The 18,946-nt window shown below is 43.9% G+C and overlaps 1 protein-coding gene and 1 long non-coding RNA gene across 2 annotated transcripts in view; one reads left to right on the forward strand and one right to left on the reverse strand.

Annotated features, from left to right (window-relative positions):
- CNKSR3 (CNKSR family member 3) overlaps positions 1 to 18,946 on the reverse strand; it is a 128,436-nt gene that overhangs the window by 100,291 nt on the left and 9,199 nt on the right. The gene's annotated exons all lie outside the window — the stretch shown is intronic.
- On the forward strand, positions 12,962 to 17,092 carry LOC130362485 (uncharacterized). The gene is made up of 3 exons (XR_008891442.1): positions 12,962 to 13,166; positions 13,250 to 13,390; positions 16,987 to 17,092. It is a non-coding gene; the product is annotated as an uncharacterized LOC130362485 (long non-coding RNA).

Genomic DNA, 18,946 nt, shown 5'->3' on the forward strand with positions numbered 1-18,946 from the left:
TATGCTACTAATCTGGGGGACATCTATGCTCCTAATCTGGGGGACAACTATGCTCCTAATCTGGGGGACAATTATGCTCCTAATCTGGGGGACATCTGTGCTCCTAATCTGGGGGACAACTATGCTGCCTAATCTGGGGGACATCTATGCTGCCTAATCTGGGGGACATCTGTGCTCCTAATCTGGGGGACAACTATGCTGCCTGATCTGGGGGACAACTATGCTGCCTAATCTGGGGAAAAACTACCCGGCCCTCCACAATACTTTTAGTTTCTCATGTGGCCCCATGGGATAAATAATTGCCCACCCCATTCCTCCTCAACCCCAGACATTCCTTAACCTGGAGCCGCCCGGGGAAAGGAGAAAGTGAAGACAAGAGACTGGTGAGACCTCTCTTCAAAATTGTGTATTTAATGCAGTGTTTCCCAACCAGGGTGCCTCCAGCTGTTGCAAAACTATTACTCCCAGCATGCCCAGACAGCCAAAGTTTTGCAATAGCTGGAGACACCCTGGTTGGGAAACACTGATTTAATGTTTTAATGTGTGAAACTATCTGCTGCGCTCTGTATCTAATCCTGTCATGTGCGATACTGTCTGCTGAGCCTGTGTATCTAAGCCTGTCATGTGTGATACTGTGAGCTGAGCCTGTGTATCTAATCCTGTCATGTGTGATACTGTGAGCTGAGCCTGTATATCCAAATCTGTCATGTGGGATACTATCTGCTGAGCCTGTGTATCTAATCCTGTCATGTGTGATACTGTCTGATTAGCCTGTTTATCTGACGTTGCGCAGGGGGACGTCACTTGTCATCACAGAGAGCCAGCGTTGCTGTCGCGCACCACCACCACCACCGCCGCTGGCATAAATAGGGTTTTGGTAGGTATTCTCTAAATGTAAATTTTTTTGTGCGATATAGGAAAATTCCCCCCGCATATATATTGTATCCCTCCAATCCCCTATGCCATTTCTTAAACCCCCCTTCCATCCCCCGTGCCATTTCTTAAACCCCTGATCCCTCAGCCCCTGTGCAATCTGGCCCCTCCCCTTTTGTAGCTCCACCCTCACATAGCCACACCCATGACCGGTATTTTTCTGAGGGAAAGGTGGCAACCCTAACTACAGCACAGAGCCAAAAACTTCCACAATATTCTGTAATGAAATCCAGATCATGGAGTGCATGAGTTCAGTTTTCCCGAGTAGCTGAAGCAGTTGATAGAAAGACCAGATAAAAGCTATTCTAATAATTGCTGTCAGGAGGAACAGCTATTGGATTCTGGGGATTGTATATTTATAGATCAAAAAGAAACATCTGTGTATCTGCCGGAAATGGTAACTTTACAATCCCCAGCAAATACACAAATGAAGAGGTATTCCGGAGCATTCATTTTATATTTACAGAGCTCTGGGTGGGAGGAAAGGGAAAAACTTACCCACCTGCCGCTGTTAGGCTGGGTTCACACCACGTTTTGTTAAATACGGTTCCCGTATACTGCTGGGAGGAGGGGGCGGGGCTTAATCGCGGCGCCCACACTCAGCCGTATTCGGGAACCGTCTTTAATGTATGTCTATGAGCCGACCGGAGTGAACCGCAGCCTCCGGTCGGCTTCGTTTTCGGCCGTATGCGGTTTCCCGACCGCAAGCAAAAACGTGGTCGACCGTGTTTTTGCCTACGGTCAGGAAACCGCATGCGGCCGAAAACGAACCCGATCGGAGCCTGCGGTTCACTCCGGTCGGCTCATAGACATGCATTAAATACGGTTCACGAATATGGCTGAGTGCAGGTGCCGCGATTAAGCCCCACCCCCCTCCTCCCAGCCGTATACGGGAACCGTATTTAACAAAACGTGGTGTGAACCCAGCCTTACCCCGCTGTTTCTGTTCCAAAGTTGCCAGACCCTGCTGCCGAGACCTTCCGCCATTCTTTTTCACACAGAGGAAGCACCTGATTGGCCAATCATCAGCCGGTGGTGACCGGCATAAGCCAGTGATTGACCGATCAGGTATTTCATATGTGTCAAAAGGAGAGAAGGAAGCATAAACTCTGCAAGTGTAGATTTTCCCTTTTACCCGGAGCTCTTTTAAGAATTCTCCAGAATACCCTTATAAACCTACTCACTGGGGGCATTTATCATTGTAGGTGTAAGTGAAGCATTTATCATTGTAGGTGTAAGTGAAGCATTTATCATTGTAGGTGTAAGTGAAGCATTTTTTATACACCTTTTTTGTGTGTGCTGGTAATGTGTAGGAGCACCAGATTTATTAAATGGTCACAGAGCATTTGATTCATTTTGTGCAGGTCACATTTTCTGAAATTTTACTCTTCACATACACCAAAAAGCTAAATTAAGTCTGGGCTGGTGTAATTTAGAGACTTTTCGGTGGTTTTGCGCCTTTTCCCAAAAAGGCGCAGCTCATAAAACCCTTCCAGATCATGTGTATTGCCAAAATCAGTGGATTGCAACTCAAAATCAGCACAAATGTGTAAACCAAAAGGCGCAAAAAAGGCACAAAAAAGGACACTTGCGCCAAAATAGCACCAACAAGGTTTAACACAATGATAAGTGCCGGCCACTATCTTTGTTGTGTCCTTATTGGCTAAAAAAAGAAACAAAAACAAAAAAACACCTAAAAATACAGCAGTATTTTCTGGGTTTTTTGTGTGTCAATTTTCAGATAAATCACCTACCTTGGTCCCCCGGGCCTCCCTCTGTGATGTCATCCAGTGCCCCGCAGCTCCGGCTACATCTTATTTCTAAGAGAAGCTCTTCATTGCAGTGACAGCTAGCTCTGCCAATCACTGCTGTAAGGTTTCCATCTCGGAAGTAGCTGGAGCTGCAAGGGACGTATAGAGGGACGTATACAGCGTGAGCCCCCGGGCAACCAAGGTGGGCGAGTATGTGCTTTTTCACACCTCCCCTAGTAGTAAATAACATTTTTTGAGTATCAGAATAGCAGCAGAAATAGCAGCAGAAATTGAAAAAAATTGCAATTAATTTGTATACACCACATGTATGACTGATATTTTTTTAGCACAAAATATTGGCATATATGTAAAACAGAGCCAAAATATCTACAATGCTATTTGATACATTTGTGCCATAAGGTTAAAACATTTTAACAAAACAATAACAGCAGAATATGCTATATTCAGATCTGCTACAGGAAAGTAAATGTACGCCCTGCGTCCCTAAGAGGTTACAGAGACCTGTGAAAAATGAAAGAAGCAATCTGATTGGTTGCTATGGGCAACTGCACCACTCTTACTGTACACAGGTTATGATACCCCCCCCCCCCCCCCACAGTCTTATGGACGTTTTATTCAGATATATTCAATTTCTTCTATTAATTTAATAGTAAAACAGCTGTTTGTTTATTCATGTATACATTTTATGGCTGTAAAATTAAGTGTAAAGTCCTTTCTTTCAGCTGTAATTTGGGCTGGAAATAATCCAAAATACGGCCCAAATAAAAATAGCCATTTTGTGGGTCATAGATTTTTCTAAAAAAAAAACTGTTGAAAAAGGGGCCATAAACCAGTCCAAATGCCAAAAATGACTGAAAATGTTAGTCACGTTGAGCCTCAAAGTTGTTAAATCCTCAGATCTTTTCTTAACTCCTTAGAACTGATGGAGATATTCGAATGTGTGAACAGACACCTCATCGCCATTTCTCTGGAGGGCTGTACACTAAAGCATCGGACTCCCATTATTCCCAATATGGGAGCCCAAAGCCTGGAGACCCCACCTACCTTATGACATAGGCCATCAATGTCTGTGATGTCTGTAAGTTGGTATTTCCCAACCAGGGTGCCTCCTGCTGTTGCAAAACTACAACTCCCAGCATACCCGGACAGCCTTTGGCTGTCCGGGTATGCTGGGAGTTGTAGTTTTGCAACAGTGGGAGGCACCCTGGTTGGGAAACACTGCTCTAAGTGTTAGTGCTGCCCTTGAGATTTGGACAAGAACAGGTTGTGAACCTTTGTGATACAGTGTATTATTAAGATCCAGCACTATGGCAACTAGCACCATGAGGCTAATTGAATTTACACCCCATTTTGAGGCTGAAAGCAAACACCGGACGCATGTTTAAACAGTTGTTCTATGAGGAACCTCTCATCCCCAGTGTACTTAGCTACAGCTGCAATGCTGCACTACAAACACACACCGCTGCCATCCAAGCTTTAACACAATCTGCAATGTAGAACTTATATTTGGCCCAATACAGACAGGGGTACTGTATAAATGAGGACTTATTTGCTAGAGACAGCGGCAGTTCCAGCACATTTCCAATAGTCAACCAACATCTAATGGGGAGATTTATCAAAACCTATGCAGAGGAAGAGTGGTGCAGTTGCCCATAGCAACCAATCAGATTGCTTCTTTCATTTTCCACAGGCCTCTAAAGAGGCCTGTGGAAAATGAAAGAAGCGATCTGATTGGTTGCTATGGGCAACTGCACCACTCTTCCTCTGCACAGGTTTTGATAAATCTCCCCCTAAGAGACTGCTCAGTTTTTAGGCTACATTCACATCTCGTTTTTGCAATACGGTTCCCGTGTAAGTTTTTTTATGTAAAAAAACGTATGTCTCAAAACAACCGTGTATACCTCTGTACGATTTTAAACCGTATACGGTTTGAAAACGAATATCCGGGGGCACCCGGTTTAAAACGTTTTTTGAAGAAAAAAAACGGATACGGTTTTATGATTGTCCTTAATTAAATAAAGTTCTTCTTGTTCTATTTTTGGGAAGAACTTTTGGTGTGCACTGCGCGTGTGCAAACTGCAAAACCGTATTGTGCAAAACAGATGGAACTGTACGCACATACGGTTCCCATTGACCACCATTTAAAAAAAAAAAAAAAACTATATGGGTTGTATCCGGTTTTTCACCCGGATATAAAACCGTAGTAGACTACGGTTTGTGTACGGGAGAAAAAAAACAGATAAAACCGTAAATGGTGCAAAACGTACACAACCGGATGCTACGTTTGGCATATGGTTTTCAATGACATATCTATACATATGGTTTGCAATACGGTTCCATATGCTTTTTACACCGAAACCGGATACGGGAACCGTATTGCAAAAACGAGATGTGAATGCAGCCTTAGTCAGGTATAGTCCTGATCTTGTTTGGCTTCTCTGACAAATAACTTTCCTGGAATATATGCATTTGCCATAAAAGTCTGATTTGCACAAATACATTTTTTCTTTTGAGACTTTATCTGCAAGTTTTTTTTTTTAAGTTTACACATGACAGATTTAGTTCAAACATTTCTGCAATTGGCCTGTTCTGATAACAATATCTCCATTCAGAACTGATTTTTAGTCACAGAAATCTACAGTAGGTGAAGTCACCCTAAGTCCTCAACGCGACGTCACCGTCAGTGCGCACAGTGACAGCTCAGGACGCCGCCGGAGCCAATAACTTATACTGGAATATCGGATTTAGATCTGGACTCATTGCTGACCACTTCAGAACGCTCTAGCTCTTTGTTGCTATCCATTTCTGGGTGCTTTTTGACGTATGTTTGGGGTCATTGTCCTGCTGGAAGACCCAAGATCTTGGACGCAAACCCAGCTTTCTGACACTCGGCTGTACAGTGCAACCCAAAATCCATTTGTAATCCTCAGATTTCATGAAGTTTTGCACACATTCAAGGCACCTAGTGCCAGAGGCAACAAAACAACCCCAAAACATCATTGAACCTCCACCATATTTTACTGTAAGCCTCATTCCATTTTCGATAAACAGTTTAATGATGTGCTTTACCAAAAAGCTCTATCTTGGTCTCATCTGTCCACAAGACATTTTCCCAGAAAGATTTTGGCTTACTCAAGTTCATTTTGGCAAAATGTATTCTTGTTTTTTTTATGTCTCTGTGTCAGCAGTGGGGTCCTCCTGGGTCTCCTGCCATAGTGTTTCATTTCATTTAAATGTCGACGGATAGTTTGCGCTGACACTGATGCTAGCTGAGCCTGCAGGACAGCTTGAATATCTTTGGGACTTGTTTGGGGCTGCTTCTCCACCATCCAGACTATCCTGCATTGACACCTTTCATCAATTTTTCTCTTGCCCAGGGAGATTAGCTACAGTGCCATGGGTTGCAAACTTTTTTTAAATGTTGCGCACTGTGGACAAAGGCAAATCTCGATCTCTGGAGATGGACTTGTAACCTTGAGATTGTTGAGATTTTTCCACAATTTTGGTTGTCAAGTCCTCTCCTATTTCTGTTGTCAATGCTTATTGTGGCACACAAAGACACATAATGCAAAGACTAAGTGAACTTCACTCCTTTTTATCTGCTTTCAGGTGTGATTTTTATATTGCCCACACCTGTTACTTGCCCCAGGTAAATTTAAAGGAACATCACATGCTTTAAACAATCTTATTTTTCCACAATTTTGAAAGGGTGCCAATAATTTTGTCCAGCCCATTTTTTTAGTTTGGTGTGACATTATGTCCAATTTGCTTTTTTTCCCTCCCTTATTTGGTTTAGTTCCAATACACACAAAGGGAATAAACGTGTATAGCAAAAAATGTGTTACTGCAATCCTTTTCTGTGAGAAATACTTCATTTTCTTGAAAAATTTCAGGTGTGTCAACATTTACGGCCATGACTGTAGTTTACTTTCACTTTAGACGCGGCAATCAATTTGAACACCGCGTCTAAAGGGTTAATAGCGTGGGGCACCGCGATCAGTGCTGCGCGCTATTAGCCACAGGTCCCGACACACTATGATGCAGGGACACGCCGTGGCCCTGCGTTATAGAAAGGGAGCTGACTCAGGGCGTACAGGTATGCCCTGGGTCCTTAAGTGGTTAAATGTGCGGTGTGTTGCACTTTTGAGTCTGACTACAATCATGCATATATTCGGGAAATAACCAAAGCATAGTCACTAGCTGACTATGTTCTGACCACTGAAAGTGACCCATGCCCATATATGCTTGCATTATACTTTGACAGCTTGATGACTTATATGTGCCTCGTTAAGCGCAATCATGGTGTGGATCATGTGAACACATCCTAGATCTGAATGAATGAACTAATCATATGAAATACTTTTGTCTTTACATAGTTGAATGTGCTGACAACAAAATCACACAAAAAATATCAATGGAAATCAAATTTATCAACCCATGGAGGTCTGGATATGGAGTCACCATCAAAATCAAAGTGGAAAACCACACTACAGGCTGATCCAACTTTGATGTTGGAAACAAGACAAAATGAGGCTCAGTAGTGTGTGTGGTCTCCACGTGCCCGTATGACCTCCCTACAACGCCTCCTGATGAGGTGGCGGGTCTCCTGAGAGATGTCCTCCCAGATCTGGACTAAAGCATCCACCAACTCCTGGAAAGTCTGTGGTGCAAAGTGGAATTGGTGGATGGAGCAAGACATGATGTCCCAGATGTGCTCAATGGGATTCAGGTCAGGGGAATGGGAGGCCAGTCCATAGCATCAATGTCTTCTTCTTGCAGGAACTGCTGACACATTCCAGACACATGAGGTCTAACATTGTCTTGCATTAGGAGGAACCCAGGGCCAACCCCACCAACATATGGTCTCACAAGGGGTCTGAGGATCTCATCTCGGTACCTAATGGCAGTAAGGCTACCTCTGGCAAGCACATGTAGGGCTGTCCAGCTTCTCAAAGAAATGCCACCCCACACCATTACTAAACCACCGCCAAACTGGTCATGTTGGAGGATGGAGGTAGCAGAACGTTCTCCACTACGTCTCCAGACTATGTCACATGTGCTCAGTGTGAACCTGCTTTCATCTGTGAAGAGCACAGGGCGCCAGTGGCGAATTTGCCAATCTTGGTGTTCTCTGGCAAATGCAAAACATCCTGCATGGTGTTGGGCTGTAAGAACAACCCCCACCTGTTGACGTCGGGCCCTCATACCACCCTCATGGAGTCTGTTTCTGACCGTTTGAGTGGACACATGCACATTTGTGGTCTGCTGGAGGTCATTTTGCAGGGCTCTGGCAGTGCTCCTCCTTGCACAAAGGCGGAGGTAGCGTTCCTGCTGCTGGGTTGTACAGCCTCCTCCACATCTCCTAATGTACTGGCCTCTCTCCTGGCAGCGACTCCATGCTCTGGACACACAGAAAACCTTCTTGCCACAGCTCGCATTGATGTGCTGCACAACCTGAGCCATTTGTGTGGGTTGTAGACTCTGTCTCATGCTACCACTAGAGTGAAAGCACCTCCAGCCTTCAAAAGTGACCAAAACATCAGCCAGGAAGCATAGGAACTGAGAAGTGATCTGTGGTCACCACTTGAAGAACCACTCCTTTATTGGGGGTGTCTTGCTAATTGCCTATAATTTCTACCTGTTGTCTGTTCCATCAATCAGTGTTGCTTTCTGAGTGGACAGTGTGATTTCACATTAGTGTGATTGACTTGGAGTTACATTGGGGGAGATTTATCAAAACCTGTCCAGAGGAAAAATTGTCCAGTTGCCCATAGCAACCAATCAGATCACTTCTCTCATTTTGCAGAGGCCTTGTTAAAAATGAAAGAAGCGATCTGATAGGTTGCTATGGGCAACTGGGCAACTTTTCCTCTGGACAGGTTTTGCTAAATCTCCCCCATTGTGTTGTTTGTGTTCCCTTTATTTTTTTGATCAGTGTATAATACTGTGAAATGTTTAGATTCCGCACTTGTATCCTTCTTGAGAATATAGCTGTAAAAAGCTCCTATATTTACTTACAAGGTGCTGACCTTTCTGCACTGGGTGCTCCCAAGGGGGGCTAGGTTGTTTACTCAGCTGCATGGATACAACTGGCTAAATAATATGATAGTGAAGAAATCACAAAGTAGAGTGTCTCTTTCAGGTTAGGCTGGGTTCACACTACGGTTTGTAACTGTTCCCGTATATGGCTGGGAGGAGGGGGGCGGGGCCTAATCGCGGCACCCGCACTCAGCCGTATTCGGGTACCGTATTTAATGCATGTCTATGAGCCGACCGGAGTGAACCGCAGCCTCCGGTCGGCTGCTTTTTCGGCCGTATGCGGTTTCCCGACCGTAGGCAAAAACGCGGTCGACCACGTTTTTGCCTGCGGTCGGGAAACCGCATACGGCCGAAAAAGCAGCCGACCGGAGGCTGCGGTTCACTCCGGTCGGCTCATAGACATGCATTAACTACGGTTCCCCTATACGGCTGAGTGCGGGCGCCACAATTAAGCCCCGCCCCCCCTCTCAGCCGTATGCGGGAACCGTAGTTACAAACCGTATTGTGAACCCAGCCTTACAGTACACTTCTGGAACTGGCTGTTAGAAACTAGCCTCTACCTTGGATAACATTAATCCACTACACAATGATTATGTCTTTCTAGGCTCAAGAGAAACCCTGTCCCCTCACATGGCATTGTGTAAATCCCTTCTAACCAACAAAGATGTCAGAAAAACAGTGTGTGACCAGATAAATCTGCAGTAAATCTCCTAGCCTGTGAACGGATATATTCTCACAAGTGACTGTTTTCCAGCAGAATTGTTCCAGGATTACAAGTTAGCTGAGTTCACACATACTAGTCTTAACAACAGGGCAGGACTGTAAATCAGCTGTCACTAATGTGCCATCTGTTGCACTGACTAATGTGCACCGTCCACACTCCTCCACTGTACTGCGGGTTCTACAAAAGTTAGAAAAATACAGCAAAAACATCTCAAGAAACAGCAAGAAAAAATTCTACACTGTTTTTTTCAGTACTACAGTATTCTATATAGAATGGGGAATAGGGATGTTGACATATTTCCTTCTTTGTTGTTTAAAAAATACTATACTCACAGGATACATCTGAAATATCCTCTACTCTGTTATCCTCTCATCAACCAGTAATGCAATTCATAAGCATCTGAAAAGCAACATTACATCAATACTGGAGAATAGATGACAGATAGCTAAGGGGAGATGCATCAAAACCTGGGTAGAGAATAAGTCAACTACTTCCCCATAGCAACCAATCACATTGTTCCTTTCATATTTGAAAACTCCTCTAAAAAATAAAAGAAGCAATCTGATTGGTTGCTATGGGCAACTTGTCAACTTTTCCAACTTTTTTGTCAACTGAATCTCCCCCTTAACTCTCAAAATATGTGAAGCTTCCTAGTCACTCCAGTCACCATACACATGAGGCTGGGTTCATTGCATCTGTTTTCTTTTGTTCTCTCATTCGGATAAAAAAATACAATTTGGATGAAAGTGTCACATCTTCAATTGACTATAATGGGGCTCATTGGGGTTTTTTTTCTAACAACTTTGAAAAAAGTCCAAACAGAGGCTTCTAATGGAACCTCCAACACAGGTCAGAACCTTAGACTAAAGGTGACGATACACTCTCAATGGGGGGTATTTACGAATAATGGCTGTGGTATGTGTTTTTCCACTCCTTTTTTTCATGGGTGGCTTTTTAACTCACTGCACCAAATTTACAAAAAGGTGGAAGTCGGGCTATAAATTTGGTGCAGTTTCAGAAATGACTATGTATGTGTGAATTTACCCCCCTTTCAGGTGATAGTTCTGGGAAGCTCTTTCAGAGGTGATTCCTTGTGTGTTAATTCAGGGCAGTTTAGTAGCTTCATTGTGAATGTCCTTTATTTTACATATTTTCATGAGCTCACAGCTTTTAAAAAAAAAAGTATCATTTTCCTAAATTCCTGATAACTGCAAAAACCCGACTCAAAACACATGACCACAGCCATACACAGGAATTTACGTATATGAAAAGTCGCAAAAAACACACTGCGTCAAAATATTGAGACAATTGTACTCAAGAAAACAAGTGTAAAATGCTTCATACATACTAGGGATCGACCGATTATCGGTATGGCCGATATTATCAACCGATAATCACGATTTTGGGCATTATCGGTATCGGCAATTACCTTGCCGATAATGCCCCCCCCCCCCCCCGCACCGCCCGTACCGCGACTGCACTTCAGAAGCTAATAACTATTGGAAGGATTAAGATTTTTTAATAGAAGTAATTTACAAATCTGTTGAACTTTCCGGAGCCAGTTGATATATAAAAAACAGTTTTTGCCTGGAATACCCCTTTAATAAAGCAATAAGATTTTATTTTGCCCAGGAGCTGGATGCATTGAGGCTTTCAGTGTTCCATTGTATACAAAGACCTACTGAGGACTGGACACTGGAAGCAGATGAGCAGTGCTGGCTTGCTCTTTCTGTGGTTGTATACTACAGTGTGCCTCTATGTGTTACATTGAGAAAAGCCCTTCTGAAATAGAGAAAAGTGTTGGCAGAACATCTAGGTCTCTTGCCTTTACGAAAGCCCAAAAAGCACAAACAGCACAAAAAGTCAAAATTTTTCTGGGGTACATAAATTCTTAACATTGTCAAAATTCTTTGCCTGCTTTGTCTGAGCATCTAGGCAGGCACCACCAGGCTGAACCACACAACAGGGCCACGTGTCTGCACTGTGCATGGCACTGTCGTTTCCTAGGTGACACTTTATGGCTGACAGCTCCCACAGGTGTTCCTTATTTTGCATTTATTCAAATTAATTCAAATGATTTTGCTTCTACGTGAGAGACCAGTGACACCGAGCAGCAGCTGCGGCTCTGACAAGTTCATGCGGGTCCATGACATAACAAGAGCGCTCTTCATATACTACTCTATTCAGTCAGTTAATGGTGAATCACCAGGATTTATTAGGTGTTACACAGTCATTTCTACAGAAATCTACAGGCTTACACACCTATTACTGTCCAGTTACAACATCACCCGTTTTCTCACACCTTGATCCACAGTTGTATAAGTTAGGCCACTTTCACATGGCAGTCATTTTTCAGTCAATATTTTTGCAACAGGATTTGTAAACCCAAACACAGAAGAGATACAAGTCTGTCCCTGGGGACCCCCGGGATCTTGCACGCAGCACCCCGTTTGTAATCAGTCCCTGGAGCGCGTTCGCCCCGGGTCTGATTACCCGCGACCACAGGGCTCATGGCGTGTGACGTCACGCCTCCGCCCCCGTGCGACGTCACGATCCGCCCCTCAATGCAAGCCTAGGGGAGGGAGCGTGATAGCTGTCATGCCCCCTCCCATAGGCTTGCATTGAGGGGGCGGAGCATGAGGTCACACGGGGGCGGAGGCGTGACGTCACACGCCGCCGGCCCTGTGATCGACAGTAATCAGACCCGGAGCGAACATGCTCCAGGGACTGATTACAAATGAGGTGCTGTGTGCAAGATCCTGGGAGTCCCCAGCGGCGGGACCCCCGCGATCAGGCATCTTATCCACTATCCTTTGGATAGGGGATAAGATGTCTAAGCACTGGAGTACCCCTTTAAACACTAGGGCTTTCATGAGGAAAAAAATACTAAAGAAATGCTGCAAAAATTCACTGTACCCCAAGAGGAGAAATAATCAAAACAACAACTAGCCCAGCACAATGGGAAAGACAAACATTTCAGATTTGCTTTTGTTGTGGTTTTATTCACAATATAGAAAACAAAACCTCTGCATTTTTTTTCAAAGGGAGAAGTTCTGCCGCAGTTACAAAACTTGTAGTTAAGAAACACTAAAAAAATGTATCTTTGAAATCCAAGATGTCCAATTCTCCCTTCCTCTTTTCACTCATAGTTGCCTTCTTTGAACACATGTACTTTTCAAGTGCTTTTTGTTTAAATGTATTTTTATAGCCAGATGCTTGGAAGAAATGTAAAATGTCTGATGCAAATTTTGTAGGTAACTGGAGTAAAGATGATACATTTACTTACTGAGAGGATATAGATTGCAAGGTTTAAAGACCTCTTAGGTCTCCTCAGGCATGTTATAAAATAAATGTGAAGAACATCTCTCTTTAGTACAATTCATTACAATGGGGGAACAGATAACCAGTGTAGGACAGTTCTTTGATCAGTCAGAGGTGGTATATACCTCTGAGAAAGGCTAACACGGTACAAACTCTCAGCATAATTTGCAGAAATTCATTCTTTTTTTTAAGGATGTTGTTTTTATGGCAATTGATGGCATAATCATATGTTTACATGGCTTTTGATGCAGATGCATGGCTTTTCATGCTGAAATGAGTGTCAAATCCAATGACAATCCCCATGGCATACATGTGAATGGAACACAACATCTATATGAGGATTTACAGTACATGAAGATTTTCATCTGGATTTGCTGGTAACATGCTGTAGATGTCATCCTTTGCATTGTGGGTTTGCCACAGACTTGCTTTCTTCTCATACATTGTGAATTTTCCACAGATTTGCTATGGATTTCATTCTTTCAACTGCAAATGTTGAATTCCAACATAAGCCTGTGGCAAAGCAGCATAAAAATGTAAATGAAGAAGATGCCATGTGTGACTCTACCCTATGCCAAGATTTACATTAGTCTACCCTATGGTAGGTACCCAACTGCTTATGTGTATGGGAGTCTTTCAAGTCTACCCAACAGATGATGTTAGAGAAGAAAAGTATCAGACATGTAAGAATTTCAACACCCTGGGGAAATTTTACCATTCCCTGCCCCAGCACAGAGGGGTGAAATTGCACCTTTTTTTATTCTTTGCTTAAAACTTCCTCTGCTCTTCCCATTGGAAACATATAAACATTCAGTCAATTTGAATGTACATGTTCAGGGGGAAATTAGAATGAATGGCTAATAGCTGATCAAATGTCCAGCTGGCAGCTACTGAAGGTGCATGGACATCTTACTGTTGTTCTTCCAAACTCAACACATTTGCAAACCAGTTTAAATGTCAAAATGGGATGTATGTGAACATACAGACATGGGCCCCACTGACAAGGGCATGAAAATATATTTCTTTACTTAGATTCAAAAGTGTTGTGTGCTAGTAAATATCTGTACACATACAGGATATGACCTAAACACTCACTAGTTTACTGCAGTAGTCAATGGGGCCCATACCTGTATGTGCACATAATGGCCCTGATTTACTAAGAGGGTTGTGTAGGTTTCTTTGTGGATTTTAATTCCCTACAATTTATTTCCACGGTATTTACTATGGTTTCCCTACATTTTGCTTTTTTTACACATGCTCTGATCTGTCAGGTTTTCCTCAGCTCAAATCACTCACATTTTCTGTGGAAACCTTAGTAAATATGTAGGGTTTTTGTGAAAATGTTGGGGGCACGCCCCTTTTTCAGTAGTCACGCCCCCTTTCCTGACAGCCACTCCACTATTTCGGGTTTTCACTGTAAAATGGAGAGTTGACCAGGGATTTCCAATTCTGGTGAAAATTCTGGTGCAGACAGAATTTATGGCGCAATGCACCAGAATATGGCGCACAGCCCAACAAAACATGTCAGGTTTACAATTGTAAATCAGGCCCAATATGTTGGCATCCCATTTTGAATGTTCACCGACATGTAATTCACATGGGAGGCAGGATTGTGAGGTGATTGAGCCCTTATGAAGGACCCGTATTCTCTCCACTGCAACATACTAAATATGTGCTTTCATGTAAAACGTCACTTAGGAAACCTATATTGCCATCCACAACTTACAAAAGAAACCTGAGAAACAAACTTCCCCCCACATGGTCACCAGATGACTTGCCTGCCTGGAATAATGTAGACTGACGATTTACAGTAGGAGTCCCATAGAGGATGGCATGTGATTGAGAAAGAACTTATGGAATAATAAGGTCATGGCCTACGTTTATATTGTACCCGTGAGAAACACTGCTTAAAGACAACTGCTCAACATGTGTAATAGCAGAGTATACAGCTTTCAATTAGGCACAACGCTCTGTAGTAGAAAGCAGAATAGCAGTAAGTCACAGAGCACACAAAGGGGGAGATTTATCAAAACCTGTCCAGAGGAAAAGTTGCTGAGTTGCCCATAGCAACCAATCAGATCGCTTCTTTCATTTCTGAAAAGGCCTCTGAAAAATGAAAGAAGCGATCTGATTGGTTGCTATGGGCAACTCAGCAACTTTTCCTCTGGACAGGTTTTGATAAATCTCCCCCAAAGACCCCAAATACACCGAAGATCAACTGCCATACAAATTCCCTCAGGTGGCAGAAAAACAGCTTCTTTAAAAAAAAATTATCTAAATTTTCACACTAGAATTGGGCAAAACAGAATTGAAAACAGAATTGTATGCATGCAGAATGTATCAGTTTTCAGAAGCTTCTGAAATAGTTTAGGAACTTCCGTCACTATATCGGCGAAACCCGGCCGTTACAAAACCCCTGACGGCCGGTGTAAAATCCACTATGCAGTGACGCACAGCCCCGCAGCCAAACCTCACTGAACCCCAGGCCTGCTGCCGGGTAGCCCTGTGTGTCAGCTAACATAAGAATACACAGGGTATTTACCCCTGCGCATTAGATTTAATCTAGCATGAAATACACTTCGTATACGTTGTGTGACCCTACCCCAAGGGTATATCTAGAACTGGGCGGTATGACCAAATATGTGGATCACTGTATTTTTGTAACTTATGGCGGTTCCACGGTATATAACAGTATTTCTTTCCACCCCCCCCCCCCCCCAATCATGTTACCCGCGAGCACTGTTCTGCCCCCCCCAAATCATGTTACCCGCCAGCGCTGTTCTGCTCCCCCCAATTAATGATCAGCCCAGCGGGGTACTACTCACATATGTCAAGCACTGCCCTCCTCCTCTTTGTTGCAGGCCGCAGGCGCTGGAACTCTATACTGTACGCCAGTGGTCTCCAACCTGCTGACCTCCAGCTGTTGCAAAACTACAACTCCCAGCATGCCCGGACAGGCAACGGCTGTCCGGGCATGCTGGGAGTTGTAGTTTTGCAACAGCTGGAGGTCCGCAGGTTTGAGACCACTGCTGTATGCTGTATCCCTATGCCCGGACTGCAAAAGATAAAGAAAAAAAACTTTAACTTACCTACGTCAGCCTCACTCTGTTCCTTGGGACTGGAACGTCGGACAGCCATCAGCCTATCACCGGCCGCAGCGATGTCCTGCCCCGGCCATTGATAGGTTAAACACACTGTCATGTAAGAAGCCGGCCAGAGCTTCTTACATGACAGTGGGCTCAGCCTATCAATAGCTGGGGCGGGACATCGCTGCGGCCGGTGATAGGCGGATGGCTGTCCGACGTTCCAGTCCCAAGGAGCAGTGTGAGGCCGACGTAAGTTAAAGTTTATTTTCTTTATCTTTTGCAGCCCGGGCATAGGGATACAGCGTACAACAGTGGTCTCAAGCCTGCAGACCACAAGCTGTTGCAAAACTACAACTCCCAGCATGCCCGGACAGCCGTTGCCTGTCCGGGCATGCTGGGAGTTGTAGTTTTGCAACATCTGGAGGTCCGCAGGTTGGAGACCACTGGCGTACAGTATAGAGTTCCAGCGCCTGCGGCCCGCAACAAAGAGGAGGAGGGCAGTGCTTGACATATGTGAGTAGTACCCCGCTGGGCTGATCATTAATTGTGGGGAGCAGAACTGCACTGGCGGGTAACATGATTTGGTGGGGGGAGCAGAACAGCGCTCGCGGGTCACATATGATTAGTTCCCCGATGGGGACAGCGCAGCGCTGGGCTGATAATTAATTCATTCCCGAGGGGGAGGGGCCCAACCGGTATTGCGGTATGGGAAAAATTCATATCGTGCAGCACAAAAATTTTGGTATTCGGTATGAACCGGTATACCACCCAGCTCTAAGTATATCTACAGTATATAAGTAAATATCTGCATATATGCAGCAATTGAACTGAATATAGTCCTGTACAAAACCTGTAGATACTGAAATGGATCTGCAGCAAATCTGCTGCTGAATTTCCCCTGCAGAAACGGATTATGTATGTGTGAACATGCCCCAAAGTAGAAAAAAGTCCCACCTAGAGAATATTGTGCTTTAAAAAAAAAAATTAATCCAAGGATGCAAAAAACATGAGCATGGTCTGCAGCTTGTTAGATTTCATTATGGGCTTCAAACAAACAAACAGATGAGCAAAAAAAAAAAGTACGTATTTCACTGTGGATTTTCTGCTGCAGATTTTAAAACTGCCTCGATCACAAAGCTACCCTCCTTTGCAACAACATCTGACTGTATTTTCTGCACATTTCTTTTGCAAAACGGTAAACACCATGGAAATGGTTTTAGCATGATGCTACAATACGCCTATACTGCAGACGTGTGAAAACAGCCTAAAAGATGCAGACCAGATGTTTTACTGAGAAATATGATCATAGGTGAAATACAAGCATTCCTGAGAAGCGGCACAGGGAGCCTTTCCTACAGTACACAGTAAAGCATGACACAGGCAGGAGACGTCTGAATGTAATGTGAATCTATTGGGGTAATTACTCTGTTTGCAGAACTGGATAGTCGACTAGAACTTGACTTGCCCTGGTGTCTTAGTTGTCAGCAGTCTCACAGCTATTCTTCCCAATGAATACATATCATTTACATGAGCATTCTGGAAGCAGAGGGCAGCAAGGTTAAAGAAAAGGTCTCTGACACTTATCACAATGTAGTAAATATATTGTGTAGACTGCCTGCACAGCAATGCTTGACAAATTCCAAAAGCCTTAGCTAAAGTATTATTTTTGGATCCTTGAAGTCAGGTCAAGCAGTCTATAAATGTTTCCAAGGCTCCTGGAGTGTCTGGCTGGTGTGGGCTCTAGTCCTGTTTAGTCCTAACTCTTCCCATGTGACTGAAAATTCCTGAAAAGTTAATTTGACACTTAAAGCAGTAAATTAACTTTTGATGCACAGACAGGTCAAAAGTTAAGCTCCGTTGAGGTCTCAGTGATGTCCCCCTCTGATCATTAGCCATAGCCAGCTCAGCACTCGATCCATCTGTTGGGCTCCAAGGACTATAACGGAGCACATCAGATGGACTAAGCCCAGAACCGTGGGGTGAAGCAATTCACCCAGCTATGACTAATGGTCTGAGGGGGTCTTAGCCCTGAGACCCCGACCGATCTTCATTATTGACATGTCTGTGTGCCATGTGAAAGTTAATTATAATGACAGTAACACATTTAAAGGTCAATCACCTACATATGGCAGCGGTAAGGCTAAACGGCAGACTTGTAGCAAAAATGTATGTGACTGTCCCATTTAAAGGAGTACTCCGGCGTGCACTTTTTTCCTTTTATCCCGTACGGGCTGCAAAATAAAAGAAAACGCACTTTCTCTTACCTGCAACGAGCCCCCGGAGCTCCGGTACAGGTGTTCGGTCCCCGGGCTGTATTCTTCTTACTTCTTGTTAGCCCGGCACGCCACATGGAGCTTCAGCCTATCACCGGCCGCAGCAATGTCCCGCCTCTGCTGGTGATAGGCTGAAGCTCCGTGTGACGTGCTGGGCTAACAGGAAGTAAGAAGAATACAGCCCGGGGACCGAACACCTGTACCGGAGCTCCGGTGGCTCGTTGGCAGGTAAGAGAAAGTGTGTTTTCTTTTATTTTGCAGCCCGGACGGGATAAAAGGAAAAAAGTGCACGCCGGAGTACTCCTTTAACTGACGAATTAAATCTTAATCCTGCAATAAATCTGCCAATGTGAATATACATTTATAGAAGAGAAAAGGCAAAGGTACTTACACAATAGAGCACACAAGTGTGACTAACTCTATTCTATACTAAAAACAAATACAACTGTTTGACAAACCTACAATATATTAGGAGTTTATCACCAGCTCCGTCCCCTAAACTGCAGCAATGTGTCCATAATAAGATTCAGTAAATCCTATGTGAATAGATGAGCAGAATACAGATTTCTGTTTAAACGAGTTCTACACTTGGAAAATTCCTTGGAATTTCCGAGCTGAGTTTTTCCGTTGTGTAAATGAACCCATAGGCTAGGTTCACACTACGGAATCTCCGGGCAGAAAATTTCCACCGCACTCTCCAATAGACTGCAATGTGTTCCGCAAGTTTTTCCACCAGGCGGAAATTTTCAAGCGGATTTTCCGTTCACAAATTCCGAAGTGTGAATTTGAGAACGGAAA

This window comes from Hyla sarda, chromosome 3 (genome assembly GCF_029499605.1).
Source record: "Hyla sarda isolate aHylSar1 chromosome 3, aHylSar1.hap1, whole genome shotgun sequence".
Taxonomy (NCBI): domain Eukaryota; kingdom Metazoa; phylum Chordata; class Amphibia; order Anura; family Hylidae; genus Hyla; species Hyla sarda.